The sequence below is a fragment of the Solea senegalensis genome, unplaced genomic scaffold (genome assembly GCF_019176455.1).
Source record: "Solea senegalensis isolate Sse05_10M unplaced genomic scaffold, IFAPA_SoseM_1 scf7180000015039, whole genome shotgun sequence".
Classification (NCBI taxonomy): Eukaryota; Metazoa; Chordata; class Actinopteri; order Pleuronectiformes; family Soleidae; genus Solea; species Solea senegalensis.
The window spans coordinates 22,846-40,483 of NW_025321203.1; the positions used below are offsets into that span (position 1 = coordinate 22,846).

The window sequence follows — 17,638 nt, forward strand, 5'->3', positions numbered from 1 at the left end:
TGAAAAGTTTTACCGAGAGATGGAAAAGAGCTAAGGGCAGCATTGTAGGTGACTAATAGTTGGTGTCTTAGGCCACCTTCTCTGTTGTGTGATGGTTTTCTAGGTTAAAAAAAGAAGATGATTTCATTCCTCTTCCAGACCATGTGTCCCCCTTGGCCAGAATGTGGACATTCTCGTCATCAAAAGAGTATCTTTTGTTCTGCAGATGCAAATGGGCAGCCCGGTCTGGACATGTCGCCGCCACCTGCCAAGTCAGGATGGCCGAGCGGTCCAAGGCGCTGCGTTCAGGTCGCAGTCTCCCATGGAGGCGTGGGTTCGAATCCCACTTCTGACAGGTTACCTTTGGGGGCAGCCGGAATTAGCCTCATAACAGAACAGTTGGGATCTCAAATACCCAGACACGTCAACAACTGGCATAACCCATAGCAAACAACTCGGCCCCACTGCTCCTCGAGTTCCCTGCATTTGGTGTGCGTGTGCAAATTAAACGACTCTTTAAGCATGTGACATAAAAGCTTTGTTACATTAACTACATTTGGCAAAGACTGGACTACTTTCATGGTTGAAACAGTGCTGTCTGAAAGGCCTTTCTGCAAGAATCATACCGCAAGTCCAACGAGGTGGGAAGCTTCCAAATGTTACAGTTGGACCACACCTGCAGAGGGCTCGTCCGGGATTTGAACCCGGGACCTCTCGCACCCAAAGCGAGAATCATACCCCTAGACCAACGAGCCACAAGCTTTGTGCCATATTCTATGTAGGTGTCCTGGTACAGATTTTATGTGAGAAATACTCGTCAAGAATGGGTCACAGAGCTTTTGAGTCTACATCTGCAAACCCGCAATTCCACCTCAGTCACAAAGGACTTACATTGATGAGGATTTATGCTTGCAACAGTTCAGTGAATGTTTTGTGTGGGATTTTGAATGTGGGACCTCTTTCAGCCAAAGTGAGAATTATACCTCAAGACCAACAAAAGTTACACATTTCTCCAGGGAAGCATGTCTGCTATCTCTTTATTTCTCAGACGTCTTCACTTTCATTCAAGATCCCTATTGATCATGGTTCACAGGTTCATAGAGTTTGCCACTTTAAATATGCAATACCACCACAGTCACAAACAACTTGCGTTAGTAAGGACGGAATTTATAGATGAGATAGTGCCGTTAAGGGCTTGTCTTGACTGTGTGAGTCAGGACACAGATAGAAGACATGCTTCCCTGGAGAAATGTGCAACTTTTGTTGGTCTTGAGGTATAATTCTCACTTTGGCTGAAAGTCAGTATATTTGGCAAGGACAAACTCAACGGCTGAAACACTACTGTGTGAAAGGCTTTTCCGAGATTTGAACCCAGGACCTTTCGCTGCCATCGCAAGGCCAACTAAACAGAGGTTGCAGGAGAGCGTGACGTCCTCACAGAAGAACGGGGCTCGTCCGGGATTTGAACCCGGGACCTCTCGCACCCTAAGCGAGAATCATACCCCTAGACCAACGAGCCACAATCTTTGCGCCATATTCTATGTAGGTGTCCTGTTACAGATTTTATGTGAGAAATATTACAATATCACCAGATGAAGTTAAAAAGAAAAAGGAAATTGGTAAAAGATACTGTTGGACTGTGTTTTTTGTTCTGTCTGTGAAGGTTCTTAGTCATCCAGGTCATTGTCAGGAGTTTGCTGTAGACATCTAGACTTGCTGGAGTTAGGTTGAAGATGTTTTAACGCTCATCCACGAGGCTTCTTCACTTCTGACTGTCTTGTGGACAGAAAGAAATCCAGGTATTTAGCCTCTATAGGCTGGATACATGTAAAGAGAACGTTACATTGAACAACGCAGGTCGTTCACACTCTGACCCACTTCCGGGTAGTTAGTTTCAACTGAGTCAAGTTGGGAATGACCGTCGTTGGGGTCACCTGAGAGACACCTCACAGAATAAAGTGTAAAAAATATCCAGCTTCTGACCAGAGTGGTATGATGTTTCGTGAAACAGCCCAGACCACAATCCAGATGAAAAGTTTTACCGAGAGATGGAAAAGAGCTAAGGGCAGCATTGTAGGTGACTAATAGTTGGTGTCTTAGGCCACCTTCTCTGTTGTGTGATGGTTTTCTAGGTTAAAAAAAGAAGATGATTTCATTCCTCTTCCAGACCATGTGTCCCCCTTGGCCAGAATGTGGACATTCTCGTCATCAAAAGAGTATCTTTTGTTCTGCAGATGCAAATGGGCAGCCCGGTCTGGACATGTCGCCGCCACCTGCCAAGTCAGGATGGCCGAGCGGTCCAAGGCGCTGCGTTCAGGTCGCAGTCTCCCATGGAGGCGTGGGTTCGAATCCCACTTCTGACAGGTTACCTTTTGGGGCAGCCGGAATTAGCCTCATAACAGAACAGTTGGGATCTCAAATACCCAGACACGTCAACAACTGGCATAACCCATAGCAAACAACTCGGCCCCACTGCTCCTCGAGTTCCCTGCATTTGGTGTGCGTGTGCAAATTAAACGACTCTTTAAGCATGTGACATAAAAGCTTTGTTACATTAACTACATTTGGCAAAGACTGGACTACTTTCATGGTTGAAACAGTGCTGTCTGAAAGGCCTTTCTGCAAGAATCATACCGCAAGTCCAACGAGGTGGGAAGCTTCCAAATGTTACAGTTGGACCACACCTGCAGAGGGCTCGTCCGGGATTTGAACCCGGGACCTCTCGCACCCAAAGCGAGAATCATACCCCTAGACCAACGAGCCACAAGCTTTGTGCCATATTCTATGTAGGTGTCCTGGTACAGATTTTATGTGAGAAATACTCGTCAAGAATGGGTCACAGAGCTTTTGAGTCTACATCTGCAAACCCGCAATTCCACCTCAGTCACAAAGGACTTACATTGATGAGGATTTATGCTTGCAACAGTTCAGTGAATGTTTTGTGTGGGATTTTGAATGTGGGACCTCTTTCAGCCAAAGTGAGAATTATACCTCAAGACCAACAAAAGTTACACATTTCTCCAGGGAAGCATGTCTGCTATCTCTTTATTTCTCAGACGTCTTCACTTTCATTCAAGATCCCTATTGATCATGGTTCACAGGTTCATAGAGTTTGCCACTTTAAATATGCAATACCACCACAGTCACAAACAACTTGCGTTAGTAAGGACGGAATTTATAGATGAGATAGTGCCGTTAAGGGCTTGTCTTGACTGTGTGAGTCAGGACACAGATAGAAGACATGCTTCCCTGGAGAAATGTGCAACTTTTGTTGGTCTTGAGGTATAATTCTCACTTTGGCTGAAAGTCAGTATATTTGGCAAGGACAAACTCAACGGCTGAAACACTACTCTGTGAAAGGCTTTTCCGAGATTTGAACCCAGGACCTTTCGCTGCCATCGCAAGGCCAACTAAACAGAGGTTGCAGGAGAGCGTGACGTCCTCACAGAAGAACGGGGCTCGTCCGGGATTTGAACCCGGGACCTCTCGCACCCTAAGCGAGAATCATACCCCTAGACCAACGAGCCACAATCTTTGCGCCATATTCTATGTAGGTGTCCTGTTACAGATTTTATGTGAGAAATATTACAATATCACCAGATGAAGTTAAAAAGAAAAAGGAAATTGGTAAAAGATACTGTTGGACTGTGTTTTTTGTTCTGTCTGTGAAGGTTCTTAGTCATCCAGGTCATTGTCAGGAGTTTGCTGTAGACATCTAGACTTGCTGGAGTTAGGTTGAAGATGTTTTAACGCTCATCCACGAGGCTTCTTCACTTCTGACTGTCTTGTGGACAGAAAGAAATCCAGGTATTTAGCCTCTATAGGCTGGATACATGTAAAGAGAACGTTACATTGAACAACGCAGGTCGTTCACACTCTGACCCACTTCCGGGTAGTTAGTTTCAACTGAGTCAAGTTGGGAATGACCGTCGTTGGGGTCACCTGAGAGACACCTCACAGAATAAAGTGTAAAAAATATCCAGCTTCTGACCAGAGTGGTATGATGTTTCGTGAAACAGCCCAGACCACAATCCAGATGAAAAGTTTTACCGAGAGACGTAGGATTCTCACCCACCACTCCAGGGAAAGACCGTCACCTGAATGCAGGGCCTTCCTGACTGTATACACTTTAAAAAAACATTTCAACTCCACCAGTGGCTTCCCAGTGGTTCCATGGTGTAATGGTTAGCACTCTGGACTCTGAATCCAGCAATCTGAGTTCAAATCTCGGTGGAGCCTGACTTTGAACAAAACCTGGGATTTACACTTGCCAAATTGATGAAGAATGAAATGAGGCATAGCTTGGAAAAAGACTGCAAGTTTGTCCTGTTGATGTGAGCAGCTCAGAAGTCCGAAAGCCTCCCAACAGATCCTGCTTCAGTGCCCCCTTTGGTATAATGGGGTGGGGAAGCTGACTAAAAGCTGTGTGCCTCACCTGCTGGAGTATCATTTGGCTCGTAAGAGAACAGTTGGTGGTTCAAATCCCTGCACACGTCAACTGGCATACCCCATAAGCAAACAACTCGCGCCCATTCACACCCATTGCTGCCGTGGTTTACGCAGGCCCAGTTTCCTTGCCTTGCGTTTGATGTGTTTGCCCACTGGTGTGTGTGCGCAAATTGAACTACTAAATTCCACCCTCTTCAAACTTGCGTTACCACGTCTGTCACATTCAGTACATTTGGCAAGGACAAACTTCATGGTTGAAACACTGCTGTGTGAAAGGCTTTTCTGGGATTTGAACCCAGGACCTTTCACGGCCATTGCATTCATTTTCTTTTTATCAAGTGGTCTTGCTTGAGGTATGTTGAAGACATTTCACCTCTCATCCAAGAGACACACTCTGCTAATGTGTGTTGGCGTTCACCTTTGTTTGTCAGTGGTTGAGTGTTGACCCCTAATGGAAAAGAGCTAAGGGCAGCATTGTAGGTGACTAATAGTTGGTGTCTTAGGCCACCTTCTCTGTTGTGTGATGGTTTTCTAGGTTAAAAAAAGAAGATGATTTCATTCCTCTTCCAGACCATGTGTCCCCCTTGGCCAGAATGTGGACATTCTCGTCATCAAAAGAGTATCTTTTGTTCTGCAGATGCAAATGGGCAGCCCGGTCTGGACATGTCGCCGCCACCTGCCAAGTCAGGATGGCCGAGCGGTCCAAGGCGCTGCGTTCAGGTCGCAGTCTCCCATGGAGGCGTGGGTTCGAATCCCACTTCTGACAGGATACCTTTTGGGGCAGCCGGAATTACCCTCATAACAGAACAGTTGGGATCTCAAATACCCAGACAAGTCAACAACTGGCATAACCCATAGCAAACAACTCGGCCCCACTGCTCCTCGAGTTCCCTGCATTTGGTGTGCGTGTGCAAATTAAACGACTCTTTAAGCATGTGACATAAAAGCTTTGTTACATTAACTACATTTGGCAAAGACTGGACTACTTTCATGGTTGAAACAGTGCTGTCTGAAAGGCCTTTCTGCAAGAATCATACCGCAAGTCCAACGAGGTGGGAAGCTTCCAAATGTTACAGTTGGACCACACCTGCAGAGGGCTCGTCCGGGATTTGAACCCGGGACCTCTCGCACCCAAAGCGAGAATCATACCCCTAGACCAACGAGCCACAAGCTTTGTGCCATATTCTATGTAGGTGTCCTGGTACAGATTTTATGTGAGAAATACTCGTCAAGAATGGGTCACAGAGCTTTTGAGTCTACATCTGCAAACCCGCAATTCCACCTCAGTCACAAAGGACTTACATTGATGAGGATTTATGCTTGCAACAGTTCAGTGAATGTTTTGTGTGGGATTTTGAATGTGGGACCTCTTTCAGCCAAAGTGAGAATTATACCTCAAGACCAACAAAAGTTACACATTTCTCCAGGGAAGCATGTCTGCTATCTCTTTATTTCTCAGACGTCTTCACTTTCATTCAAGATCCCTATTGATCATGGTTCACAGGTTCATAGAGTTTGCCACTTTAAATATGCAATACCACCACAGTCACAAACAACTTGCGTTAGTAAGGACGGAATTTATAGATGAGATAGTGCCGTTAAGGGCTTGTCTTGACTGTGTGAGTCAGGACACAGATAGAAGACATGCTTCCCTGGAGAAATGTGCAACTTTTGTTGGTCTTGAGGTATAATTCTCACTTTGGCTGAAAGTCAGTATATTTGGCAAGGACAAACTCAACGGCTGAAACACTACTCTGTGAAAGGCTTTTCCGAGATTTGAACCCAGGACCTTTCGCTGCCATCGCAAGGCCAACTAAACAGAGGTTGCAGGAGAGCGTGACGTCCTCACAGAAGAACGGGGCTTGTCCGGGATTTGAACCCGGGACCTCTCGCACCCTAAGCGAGAATCATACCCCTAGACCAACGAGCCACAATCTTTGCGCCATATTCTATGTAGGTGTCCTGTTACAGATTTTATGTGAGAAATATTACAATATCACCAGATGAAGTTAAAAAGAAAAAGGAAATTGGTAAAAGATACTGTTGGACTGTGTTTTTTGTTCTGTCTGTGAAGGTTCTTAGTCATCCAGGTCATTGTCAGGAGTTTGCTGTAGACATCTAGACTTGCTGGAGTTAGGTTGAAGATGTTTTAACGCTCATCCACGAGGCTTCTTCACTGCGGTATGTGGACGAGAAATCAGGGGCATTTTGGCACTACGGAAACGGGCGTAGCAAAGAAAACGTTACATTGAACAGCGCGGAGTGGTTCACGCTCTGACCGGGTAGTTAGTTTTCAACTGGAGTCAAGTTAGGAATGACGTGGGTGGGGTCACCTGGGGAGCACCTCACAGAATAAAGTGTAAAAAATATCCAGCTTCTGACCAGAGTGGTATGATGGTTCGTGAAACAGCCCAGACCACAATCCAGATGAAAAGTTTTACCGAGAGACGTAGGATTCTCACCCACCACTCCAGGGAAAGACCGTCACCTGAATGCAGGGCCTTCCTGACTGTATACACTTTAAAAAAACATTTCAACTCCACCAGTAGCTTCCCAGTGGTTCCATGGTGTAATGGTTAGCACTCTGGACTCTGAATCCAGCAATCTGAGTTCAAATCTCGGTGGAGCCTGACTTTGAACAAAACCTGGGATTTACACTTGCCAAATTGATGAAGAATGAAATGAGGCATAGCTTGGAAAAAGACTGCAAGTTTGTCCTGTTGATGTGAGCAGCTCAGAAGTCCGAAAGCCTCCCAACAGATCCTGCTTCAGTGCCCCCTTTGGTATAATGGGGTAGGGAAAGCTGACTAAAAGCTATTATTGCCTCACCTGCTGGGTATCATTTGGCTCGTAAGAGAACGGTTGGTGGTTCAAATTGCTGCACCGTCAGGACTGGCATACCCCATAAGCAAGCAACTTCAGCGTATTCACACCCCATTGCTGCCGTGGTTTTACGCGGGCCCAGTTTCGCTGCCCTTCGCGTTTGATGTGTTTGCCCACTGTGTTTCACCGCAGAGAGCGTGACGTCCTGACAGAAGAACGGGGGCTGTATAGGGTTCGTCCGGGATTTGAACCCGGGACCTCTTGCACCCTAAGCGAGAATCATACCCCTAGACCAACGAGCCACGAACCTTGCGCCATTTTCTATGTAGGTGTCCTGTTACAGATTGTATGTGAGAACTATTACAATATCACCAGATTAAGTTAAAAAGACAAGGGAAATTGGGAAAAGATACTGTTGGACTATGTTTTATGTTCTGGCTGTGAAGGTTCTTAGACATCCAGATCATTGTCAGGAGTTTGCTGTGGACAACAAGACTTGCTGGAGTTAGGTTGAAGATGTTTTAACGCTCATCCACGAGGCTTCTTCACTTCTGACTGTCTTGTGGACAGAAAGAAATCCAGGTATTTAGCCTCTATAGGCTGGATACATGTAAAGAGAACGTTACATTGAACAACGCAGGTCGTTCACACTCTGACCCACTTCCGGGTAGTTAGTTTCAACTGAGTCAAGTTGGGAATGACCGTCGTTGGGGTCACCTGAGAGACACCTCACAGAATAAAGTGTAAAAAATATCCAGCTTCTGACCAGAGTGGTATGATGTTTCGTGAAACAGCCCAGACCACAATCCAGATGAAAAGGTTTACCGAGAGACGTAGGATTCTCACCCACCACTCCAGGGAAAGACCGTCACCTGAATGCAGGGCCTTCCTGACTGTATACACTTTAAAAAAACATTTCAACTCCACCAGTGGCTTCCCAGTGGTTCCATGGTGTAATGGTTAGCACTCTGGACTCTGAATCCAGCAATCTGAGTTCAAATCTCGGTGGAGCCTGACTTTGAACAAAACAGGGATTTACACTTGCCAAATTGATGAAGAATGAAATGAGGCATAGCTTGGAAAAAGACTGCAAGTTTGTCCTGTTGATGTGAGCAGCTCAGAAGTCCGAAAGCCTCCCAACAGATCCTGCTTCAGTGCCCCCTTTGGTATAATGGGGTGAGGCTGACTAAAACTGTGTGCCTCACCTGCTGGAGTATCGATTTTGGCCGTGAAGGGAACGGTTGGTGGTTCAAATCCCTGCTGCGTCAGGACTGGCATACCCCATAAAAACAGCTTCGCGCCCACATTCACACCCATTGCTGCCGTGGTTCACATGAGCCCAGTTTCGCCTGCCTTCGCGTTTGATGTGTTTGCCCGCTGGTGTGTGATGGCATAAATTGAACTACTAAATTCCACCCTCTTCAAATTTAATTCCCGTCTGTCACATTCAGTACATTTGGCAGGACAACTTCATGGTTGAGGCTGCTGTGAAGGCTTCTGGGGTTGAACCCAGGACCTTTCACGGCCATTGCATTCATTTTCTTTTTATCAAGTGGTCGTGCTTGAGGTATGTTGAAGACATTTCACCTCTCATCCAAGAGACACACTCTGCTAATGTGTGTTGGCGTTCACCTTTGTTTGTCAGTGGTTGAGTGTTGACCCCTAATGGAAAAGAGCTAAGGGCAGCATTGTAGGTGACTAATAGTTGGTGTCTTAGGCCTGCCTTCTCTGTTGTGTGTGATGGTTTTCTGGGTTAAAAGAAGATGATTTCATTCACTCTTCCAGACCATGTGTCCCCCTTGGCCAGAATGTGGACATTCTGGAGTCATCAAAAGGTATCTTTTTGTTCTGCGATGCAAATAAGCCGGTCTGGACATGTGCTTGCGCCACCTGCCAAGTCCAGGATGGCGAGAAGCTGGTCCAAGGCGCTGCGTTCAGGTCGCAGGCTCCCATGGAGGCGTAGGTTCGAATCCCACTTCTGACAGGATACCTTTTGGGGCAGCCGGAATTACCCTCATAACAGAACAGTTGGGATCTCAAATACCCAGACACGTCAACAACTGGCATAACCCATAGCAAACAACTCGGCCCCACTGCTCCTCGAGTTACCTGCATTTGGTGTGCGTGTGCAAATTAAACGACTCTTTAAGCATGTGACATAAAAGCTTTGTTACATTAACTACATTTGGCAAAGACTGGACTACTTTCATGGTTGAAACAGTGCTGTCTGAAAGGCCTTTCTGCAAGAATCATACCGCAAGTCCAACGAGGTGGGAAGCTTCCAAATGTTACAGTTGGACCACACCTGCAGAGGGCTCGTCCGGGATTTGAACCCGGGACCTCTCGCACCCAAAGCGAGAATCATACCCCTAGACCAACGAGCCACAAGCTTTGTGCCATATTCTATGTAGGTGTCCTGGTACAGATTTTATGTGAGAAATACTCGTCAAGAATGGGTCACAGAGCTTTTGAGTCTACATCTGCAAACCCGCAATTCCACCTCAGTCACAAAGGACTTACATTGATGAGGATTTATGCTTGCAACAGTTCAGTGAATGTTTTGTGTGGGATTTTGAATGTGGGACCTCTTTCAGCCAAAGTGAGAATTATACCTCAAGACCAACAAAAGTTACACATTTCTCCAGGGAAGCATGTCTGCTATCTCTTTATTTCTCAGACGTCTTCACTTTCATTCAAGATCCCTATTGATCATGGTTCACAGGTTCATAGAGTTTGCCACTTTAAATATGCAATACCACCACAGTCACAAACAACTTGCGTTAGTAAGGACGGAATTTATAGATGAGATAGTGCCGTTAAGGGCTTGTCTTGACTGTGTGACTCAGGACACAGATAGAAGACATGCTTCCCTGGAGAAATGTGCAACTTTTGTTGGTCTTGAGGTATAATTCTCACTTTGGCTGAAAGTCAGTATATTTGGCAAGGACAAACTCAACGGCTGAAACACTACTCTGTGAAAGGCTTTTCCGAGATTTGAACCCAGGACCTTTTGCTGCCATCGCAAGGCCAACTAAACAGAGGTTGCAGGAGAGCGTGACGTCCTCACAGAAGAACGGGGCTCGTCCGGGATTTGAACCCGGGACCTCTCGCACCCTAAGCGAGAATCATACCCCTAGACCAACGAGCCACGAACCTTGCGCCATTTTCTATGTAGGTGTCCTGTTACAGATTGTATGTGAGAACTATTACAATATCACCAGATTAAGTTAAAAAGACGAGGGAAATTGGGAAAAGATACTGTTGGACTATGTTTTATGTTCTGTCTGTGAAGGTTCTTAGACATCCAGATCATTGTCAGGAGTTTGCTGTGGACAACAAGACTTGCTGGAGTTAGGTTGAAGATGTTTTAACGCTCATCCACGAGGCTTCTTCACTTCTGACTGTCTTGTGGACAGAAAGAAATCCAGGTATTTAGCCTCTATAGGCTGGATACATGTAAAGAGAACGTTACATTGAACAACGCAGGTCGTTCACACTCTGACCCACTTCCGGGTAGTTAGTTTCAACTGAGTCAAGTTGTGAATGACCGTCGTTGGGGTCACCTGAGAGACACCTCACAGAATAAAGTGTAAAAAATATCCAGCTTCTGACCAGAGTGGTATGATGTTTCGTGAAACAGCCCAGACCACAATCCAGATGAAAAGTTTTACCGAGAGACGTAGGATTCTCACCCACCACTCCAGGGAAAGACCGTCACCTGAATGCAGGGCCTTCCTGACTGTATACACTTTAAAAAAACATTTCAACTCCACCAGTGGCTTCCCAGTGGTTCCATGGTGTAATGGTTAGCACTCTGGACTCTGAATCCAGCAATCTGAGTTCAAATCTCGGTGGAGCCTGACTTTGAACAAAACAGGGATTTACACTTGCCAAATTGATGAAGAATGAAATGAGGCATAGCTTGGAAAAAGACTGCAAGTTTGTCCTGTTGATGTGAGCAGCTCAGAAGTCCGAAAGCCTCCCAACAGATCCTGCTTCAGTGCCCCCTTTGGTATAATGGGGTGGGGAAGCTGACTAAAAGCTGTGTGCCTCACCTGCTGGAGTATCATTTGGCTCGTAAGAGAACAGTTGGTGGTTCAAATCCCTGCACACGTCAAGGACTGGCATACCCCATAAGCAAACAACTCGCGCCCATTCACACCCATTGCTGCCGTGGTTTACGCAGGCCCAGTTTCCTTGCCTTGCGTTTGATGTGTTTGCCCACTGGTGTGTGTGCGCAAATTGAACTACTAAATTCCACCCTCTTCAAATTTGCGTTACCACGTCTGTCACATTCAGTACATTTGGCAAGGACAAACTTCATGGTTGAAACACTGCTGTGTGAAAGGCTTTTCTGGGATTTGAACCCAGGCCCTTTCACGGCCATTGCATTCATTTTCTTTTTATCAAGTGGTCTTGCTTGAGGTATGTTGAAGACATTTCACCTCTCATCCAAGAGACACACTCTGCTAATGTGTGTTGGCGTTCACCTTTGTTTGGCAGTGGTTGAGTGTTGACCCCTAATGGAAAAGAGCTAAGGGCAGCATTGTAGGTGACTAATAGTTGGTGTCTTAGGCCACCTTCTCTGTTGTGTGATGGGTTTCTAGGTTAAAAAAAGAAGATGATTTCATTCCTCTTCCAGACCATGTGTCCCCCTTGGCCAGAATGTGGACATTCTCGTCATCAAAAGAGTATCTTTTGTTCTGCAGATGCAAATGGGCAGCCCGGTCTGGACATGTCGCCGCCACCTGCCAAGTCAGGATGGCCGAGCGGTCCAAGGCGCTGCGTTCAGGTCGCAGTCTCCCATGGAGGCGTGGGTTCGAATCCCACTTCTGACAGGTTACCTTTGGGGGCAGCCGGAATTAGCCTCATAACAGAACAGTTGGGATCTCAAATACCCAGACACGTCAACAACTGGCATAACCCATAGCAAACAACTCGGCCCCACTGCTCCTCGAGTTCCCTGCATTTGGTGTGCGTGTGCAAATTAAACGACTCTTTAAGCATGTGACATAAAAGCTTTGTTACATTAACTAAATTTGGCAAAGACTGGACTACTTTCATGGTTGAAACAGTGCTGTCTGAAAGGCCTTTCTGCAAGAATCATACCGCAAGTCCAACGAGGTGGGAAGCTTCCAAATGTTACAGTTGGACCACACCTGCAGAGGGCTCGTCCGGGATTTGAACCCGGGACCTCTCGCACCCAAAGCGAGAATCATACCCCTAGACCAACGAGCCACAAGCTTTGTGCCATATTCTATGTAGGTGTCCTGGTACAGATTTTATGTGAGAAATACTCGTCAAGAATGGGTCACAGAGCTTTTGAGTCTACATCTGCAAACCCGCAATTCCACCTCAGTCACAAAGGACTTACATTGATGAGGATTTATGCTTGCAACAGTTCAGTGAATGTTTTGTGTGGGATTTTGAATGTGGGACCTCTTTCAGCCAAAGTGAGAATTATACCTCAAGACCAACAAAAGTTACACATTTCTCCAGGGAAGCATGTCTGCTATCTCTTTATTTCTCAGACGTCTTCACTTTCATTCAAGATCCCTATTGATCATGGTTCACAGGTTCATAGAGTTTGCCACTTTAAATATGCAATACCACCACAGTCACAAACAACTTGCGTTAGTAAGGACGGAATTTATAGATGAGATAGTGCCGTTAAGGGCTTGTCTTGACTGTGTGAGTCAGGACACAGATAGAAGACATGCTTCCCTGGAGAAATGTGCAACTTTTGTTGGTCTTGAGGTATAATTCTCACTTTGGCTGAAAGTCAGTATATTTGGCAAGGACAAACTCAACGGCTGAAACACTACTGTGTGAAAGGCTTTTCCGAGATTTGAACCCAGGACCTTTCGCTGCCATCGCAAGGCCAACTAAACAGAGGTTGCAGGAGAGCGTGACGTCCTCACAGAAGAACGGGGCTCGTCCGGGATTTGAACCCGGGACCTCTCGCACCCTAAGCGAGAATCATACCCCTAGACCAACGAGCCACAATCTTTGCGCCATATTCTATGTAGGTGTCCTGTTACAGATTTTATGTGAGAAATATTACAATATCACCAGATGAAGTTAAAAAGAAAAAGGAAATTGGTAAAAGATACTGTTGGACTGTGTTTTTTGTTCTGTCTGTGAAGGTTCTTAGTCATCCAGGTCATTGTCAGGAGTTTGCTGTAGACATCTAGACTTGCTGGAGTTAGGTTGAAGATGTTTTAACGCTCATCCACGAGGCTTCTTCACTTCTGACTGTCTTGTGGACAGAAAGAAATCCAGGTATTTAGCCTCTATAGGCTGGATACATGTAAAGAGAACGTTACATTGAACAACGCAGGTCGTTCACACTCTGACCCACTTCCGGGTAGTTAGTTTCAACTGAGTCAAGTTGGGAATGACCGTCGTTGGGGTCACCTGAGAGACACCTCACAGAATAAAGTGTAAAAAATATCCAGCTTCTGACCAGAGTGGTATGATGTTTCGTGAAACAGCCCAGACCACAATCCAGATGAAAAGTTTTACCGAGAGACGTAGGATTCTCACCCACCACTCCAGGGAAAGACCGTCACCTGAATGCAGGGCCTTCCTGACTGTATACACTTTAAAAAAACATTTCAACTCCACCAGTGGCTTCCCAGTGGTTCCATGGTGTAATGGTTAGCACTCTGGACTCTGAATCCAGCAATCTGAGTTCAAATCTCGGTGGAGCCTGACTTTGAACAAAACAGGGATTTACACTTGCCAAATTGATGAAGAATGAAATGAGGCATAGCTTGGAAAAAGACTGCAAGTTTGTCCTGTTGATGTGAGCAGCTCAGAAGTCCGAAAGCCTCCCAACAGATCCTGCTTCAGTGCCCCCTTTGGTATAATGGGGTGGGGAAGCTGACTAAAAGCTGTGTGCCTCACCTGCTGGAGTATCATTTGGCTCGTAAGAGAACAGTTGGTGGTTCAAATCCCTGCACACGTCAAGGACTGGCATACCCCATAAGCAAACAACTCGCGCCCATTCACACCCATTGCTGCCGTGGTTTACGCAGGCCCAGTTTCCTTGCCTTGCGTTTGATGTGTTTGCCCACTGGTGTGTGTGCGCAAATTGAACTACTAAATTCCACCCTCTTCAAACTTGCGTTACCACGTCTGTCACATTCAGTACATTTGGCAAGGACAAACTTCATGGTTGAAACACTGCTGTGTGAAAGGCTTTTCTGGGATTTGAACCCAGGACCTTTCACGGCCATTGCATTCATTTTCTTTTTATCAAGTGGTCTTGCTTGAGGTATGTTGAAGACATTTCACCTCTCATCCAAGAGACACACTCTGCTAATGTGTGTTGGCGTTCACCTTTGTTTGTCAGTGGTTGAGTGTTGACCCCTAATGGAAAAGAGCTAAGGGCAGCATTGTAGGTGACTAATAGTTGGTGTCTTAGGCCACCTTCTCTGTTGTGTGATGGTTTTCTAGGTTAAAAAAAGAAGATGATTTCATTCCTCTTCCAGACCATGTGTCCCCCTTGGCCAGAATGTGGACATTCTCGTCATCAAAAGAGTATCTTTTGTTCTGCAGATGCAAATGGGCAGCCCGGTCTGGACATGTCGCCGCCACCTGCCAAGTCAGGATGGCCGAGCGGTCCAAGGCGCTGCGTTCAGGTCGCAGTCTCCCATGGAGGCGTGGGTTCGAATCCCACTTCTGACAGGATACCTTTTGGGGCAGCCGGAATTAGCCTCATAACAGAACAGTTGGGATCTCAAATACCCAGACACGTCAACAACTGGCATAACCCATAGCAAACAACTCGGCCCCACTGCTCCTCGAGTTCCCTGCATTTGGTGTGCGTGTGCAAATTAAACGACTCTTTAAGCATGTGACATAAAAGCTTTGTTACATTAACTACATTTGGCAAAGACTGGACTACTTTCATGGTTGAAACAGTGCTGTCTGAAAGGCCTTTCTGCAAGAATCATACCGCAAGTCCAACGAGGTGGGAAGCTTCCAAATGTTACAGTTGGACCACACCTGCAGAGGGCTCGTCCGGGATTTGAACCCGGGACCTCTCGCACCCAAAGCGAGAATCATACCCCTAGACCAACGAGCCACAAGCTTTGTGCCATATTCTATGTAGGTGTCCTGGTACAGATTTTATGTGAGAAATACTCGTCAAGAATGGGTCACAGAGCTTTTGAGTCTACATCTGCAAACCCGCAATTCCACCTCAGTCACAAAGGACTTACATTGATGAGGATTTATGCTTGCAACAGTTCAGTGAATGTTTTGTGTGGGATTTTGAATGTGGGACCTCTTTCAGCCAAAGTGAGAATTATACCTCAAGACCAACAAAAGTTACACATTTCTCCAGGGAAGCATGTCTGCTATCTCTTTATTTCTCAGACGTCTTCACTTTCATTCAAGATCCCTATTGATCATGGTTCACAGGTTCATAGAGTTTGCCACTTTAAATATGCAATACCACCACAGTCACAAACAACTTGCGTTAGTAAGGACGGAATTTATACATTAGATAGTGCCGTTAAGGGCTTGTCTTGACTGTGTGAGTCAGGACACAAATAGAAGACATGCTTCCCTGGAGAAATGTGCAACTTTTGTTGGTCTTGAGGTATAATTCTCACTTTGGCTGAAAGTCAGTATATTTGGCAAGGACAAACTCAACGGCTGAAACACTACTCTGTGAAAGGCTTTTCCGAGATTTGAACCCAGGACCTTTCGCTGCCATCGCAAGGCCAACTAAACAGAGGTTGCAGGAGAGCGTGACGTCCTCACAGAAGAACGGGGCTCGTCCGGGATTTGAACCCGGGACCTCTCGCACCCTAAGCGAGAATCATACCCCTAGACCAACGAGCCACAATCTTTGCGCCATATTCTATGTAGGTGTCCTGTTACAGATTTTATGTGAGAAATATTACAATATCACCAGATGAAGTTAAAAAGAAAAAGGAAATTGGTAAAAGATACTGTTGGACTGTGTTTTTTGTTCTGTCTGTGAAGGTTCTTAGTCATCCAGGTCATTGTCAGGAGTTTGCTGTAGACATCTAGACTTGCTGGAGTTAGGTTGAAGATGTTTTAACGCTCATCCACGAGGCTTCTTCACTTCTGACTGTCTTGTGGACAGAAAGAAATCCAGGTATTTAGCCTCTATAGGCTGGATACATGTAAAGAGAACGTTACATTGAACAACGCAGGTCGTTCACACTCTGACCCACTTCCGGGTAGTTAGTTTCAACTGAGTCAAGTTGGGAATGACCGTCGTTGGGGTCACCTGAGAGACACCTCACAGAATAAAGTGTAAAAAATATCCAGCTTCTGACCAGAGTGGTATGATGTTTCGTGAAACAGCCCAGACCACAATCCAGATGAAAAGTTTTACCGAGAGATGGAAAAGAGCTAAGGGCAGCATTGTAGGTGACTAATAGTTGGTGTCTTAGGCCACCTTCTCTGTTGTGTGATGGTTTTCTAGGTTAAAAAAAGAAGATGATTTCATTCCTCTTCCAGACCATGTGTCCCCCTTGGCCAGAATGTGGACATTCTCGTCATCAAAAGAGTATCTTTTGTTCTGCAGATGCAAATGGGCAGCCCGGTCTGGACATGTCGCCGCCACCTGCCAAGTCAGGATGGCCGAGCGGTCCAAGGCGCTGCGTTCAGGTCGCAGTCTCCCATGGAGGCGTGGGTTCGAATCCCACTTCTGACAGGTTACCTTTTGGGGCAGCCGGAATTAGCCTCATAACAGAACAGTTGGGATCTCAAATACCCAGACACGTCAACAACTGGCATAACCCATAGCAAACAACTCGGCCCCACTGCTCCTCGAGTTCCCTGCATTTGGTGTGCGTGTGCAAATTAAACGACTCTTTAAGCATGTGACATAAAAGCTTTGTTACATTAACTACATTTGGCAAAGACTGGACTACTTTCATGGTTGAAACAGTGCTGTCTGAAAGGCCTTTCTGCAAGAATCATACCGCAAGTCCAACGAGGTGGGAAGCTTCCAAATGTTACAGTTGGACCACACCTGCAGAGGGCTCGTCCGGGATTTGAACCCGGGACCTCTCGCACCCAAAGCGAGAATCATACCCCTAGACCAACGAGCCACAAGCTTTGTGCCATATTCTATGTAGGTGTCCTGGTACAGATTTTATGTGAGAAATACTCGTCAAGAATGGGTCACAGAGCTTTTGAGTCTACATCTGCAAACCCGCAATTCCACCTCAGTCACAAAGGACTTACATTGATGAGGATTTATGCTTGCAACAGTTCAGTGAATGTTTTGTGTGGGATTTTGAATGTGGGACCTCTTTCAGCCAAAGTGAGAATTATACCTCAAGACCAACAAAAGTTACACATTTCTCCAGGGAAGCATGTCTGCTATCTCTTTATT

At 46.0% G+C, this 17,638-nt stretch overlaps 24 non-coding genes across 24 annotated transcripts; 11 read left to right on the forward strand and 13 right to left on the reverse strand.

The window, feature by feature from the left end:
* The first annotated feature begins 251 nt into the window (after positions 1–251).
* Positions 252–334, forward strand: trnal-cag. The gene has a single exon. It is a non-coding gene; the product is annotated as a tRNA-Leu (tRNA).
* Positions 335–662: 328 nt separating this feature from the next.
* On the reverse strand, positions 663–734 carry trnap-ugg. Its single transcript has one exon. It is a non-coding gene; the product is annotated as a tRNA-Pro (tRNA).
* Positions 735–1,426: 692 nt separating this feature from the next.
* Positions 1,427–1,498, reverse strand: trnap-agg. The gene has a single exon. It is a non-coding gene; the product is annotated as a tRNA-Pro (tRNA).
* Positions 1,499–2,259: 761 nt separating this feature from the next.
* trnal-cag lies at positions 2,260–2,342 on the forward strand. Its single transcript has one exon. It is a non-coding gene; the product is annotated as a tRNA-Leu (tRNA).
* A 328-nt stretch (positions 2,343–2,670) lies between these two features.
* Positions 2,671–2,742, reverse strand: trnap-ugg. The gene has a single exon. It is a non-coding gene; the product is annotated as a tRNA-Pro (tRNA).
* A 692-nt stretch (positions 2,743–3,434) lies between these two features.
* Positions 3,435–3,506, reverse strand: trnap-agg. The gene has a single exon. It is a non-coding gene; the product is annotated as a tRNA-Pro (tRNA).
* Positions 3,507–4,146: 640 nt separating this feature from the next.
* Positions 4,147–4,218, forward strand: trnaq-cug. Its single transcript has one exon. It is a non-coding gene; the product is annotated as a tRNA-Gln (tRNA).
* An 893-nt stretch (positions 4,219–5,111) lies between these two features.
* Positions 5,112–5,194, forward strand: trnal-cag. Its single transcript has one exon. It is a non-coding gene; the product is annotated as a tRNA-Leu (tRNA).
* A 328-nt stretch (positions 5,195–5,522) lies between these two features.
* trnap-ugg lies at positions 5,523–5,594 on the reverse strand. The gene has a single exon. It is a non-coding gene; the product is annotated as a tRNA-Pro (tRNA).
* Positions 5,595–6,286: 692 nt separating this feature from the next.
* Positions 6,287–6,358, reverse strand: trnap-agg. Its single transcript has one exon. It is a non-coding gene; the product is annotated as a tRNA-Pro (tRNA).
* Positions 6,359–6,986: 628 nt separating this feature from the next.
* On the forward strand, positions 6,987–7,058 carry trnaq-cug. The gene has a single exon. It is a non-coding gene; the product is annotated as a tRNA-Gln (tRNA).
* Positions 7,059–8,193: 1,135 nt separating this feature from the next.
* Positions 8,194–8,265, forward strand: trnaq-cug. Its single transcript has one exon. It is a non-coding gene; the product is annotated as a tRNA-Gln (tRNA).
* Positions 8,266–9,563: 1,298 nt separating this feature from the next.
* On the reverse strand, positions 9,564–9,635 carry trnap-ugg. The gene has a single exon. It is a non-coding gene; the product is annotated as a tRNA-Pro (tRNA).
* A 692-nt stretch (positions 9,636–10,327) lies between these two features.
* On the reverse strand, positions 10,328–10,399 carry trnap-agg. The gene has a single exon. It is a non-coding gene; the product is annotated as a tRNA-Pro (tRNA).
* Positions 10,400–11,039: 640 nt separating this feature from the next.
* trnaq-cug lies at positions 11,040–11,111 on the forward strand. Its single transcript has one exon. It is a non-coding gene; the product is annotated as a tRNA-Gln (tRNA).
* An 895-nt stretch (positions 11,112–12,006) lies between these two features.
* Positions 12,007–12,089, forward strand: trnal-cag. The gene has a single exon. It is a non-coding gene; the product is annotated as a tRNA-Leu (tRNA).
* A 328-nt stretch (positions 12,090–12,417) lies between these two features.
* On the reverse strand, positions 12,418–12,489 carry trnap-ugg. Its single transcript has one exon. It is a non-coding gene; the product is annotated as a tRNA-Pro (tRNA).
* A 692-nt stretch (positions 12,490–13,181) lies between these two features.
* Positions 13,182–13,253, reverse strand: trnap-agg. Its single transcript has one exon. It is a non-coding gene; the product is annotated as a tRNA-Pro (tRNA).
* Positions 13,254–13,893: 640 nt separating this feature from the next.
* Positions 13,894–13,965, forward strand: trnaq-cug. Its single transcript has one exon. It is a non-coding gene; the product is annotated as a tRNA-Gln (tRNA).
* An 895-nt stretch (positions 13,966–14,860) lies between these two features.
* trnal-cag lies at positions 14,861–14,943 on the forward strand. Its single transcript has one exon. It is a non-coding gene; the product is annotated as a tRNA-Leu (tRNA).
* Positions 14,944–15,271: 328 nt separating this feature from the next.
* On the reverse strand, positions 15,272–15,343 carry trnap-ugg. The gene has a single exon. It is a non-coding gene; the product is annotated as a tRNA-Pro (tRNA).
* A 692-nt stretch (positions 15,344–16,035) lies between these two features.
* trnap-agg lies at positions 16,036–16,107 on the reverse strand. Its single transcript has one exon. It is a non-coding gene; the product is annotated as a tRNA-Pro (tRNA).
* A 761-nt stretch (positions 16,108–16,868) lies between these two features.
* Positions 16,869–16,951, forward strand: trnal-cag. Its single transcript has one exon. It is a non-coding gene; the product is annotated as a tRNA-Leu (tRNA).
* Positions 16,952–17,279: 328 nt separating this feature from the next.
* Positions 17,280–17,351, reverse strand: trnap-ugg. Its single transcript has one exon. It is a non-coding gene; the product is annotated as a tRNA-Pro (tRNA).
* Positions 17,352–17,638: the final 287 nt, after the last annotated feature.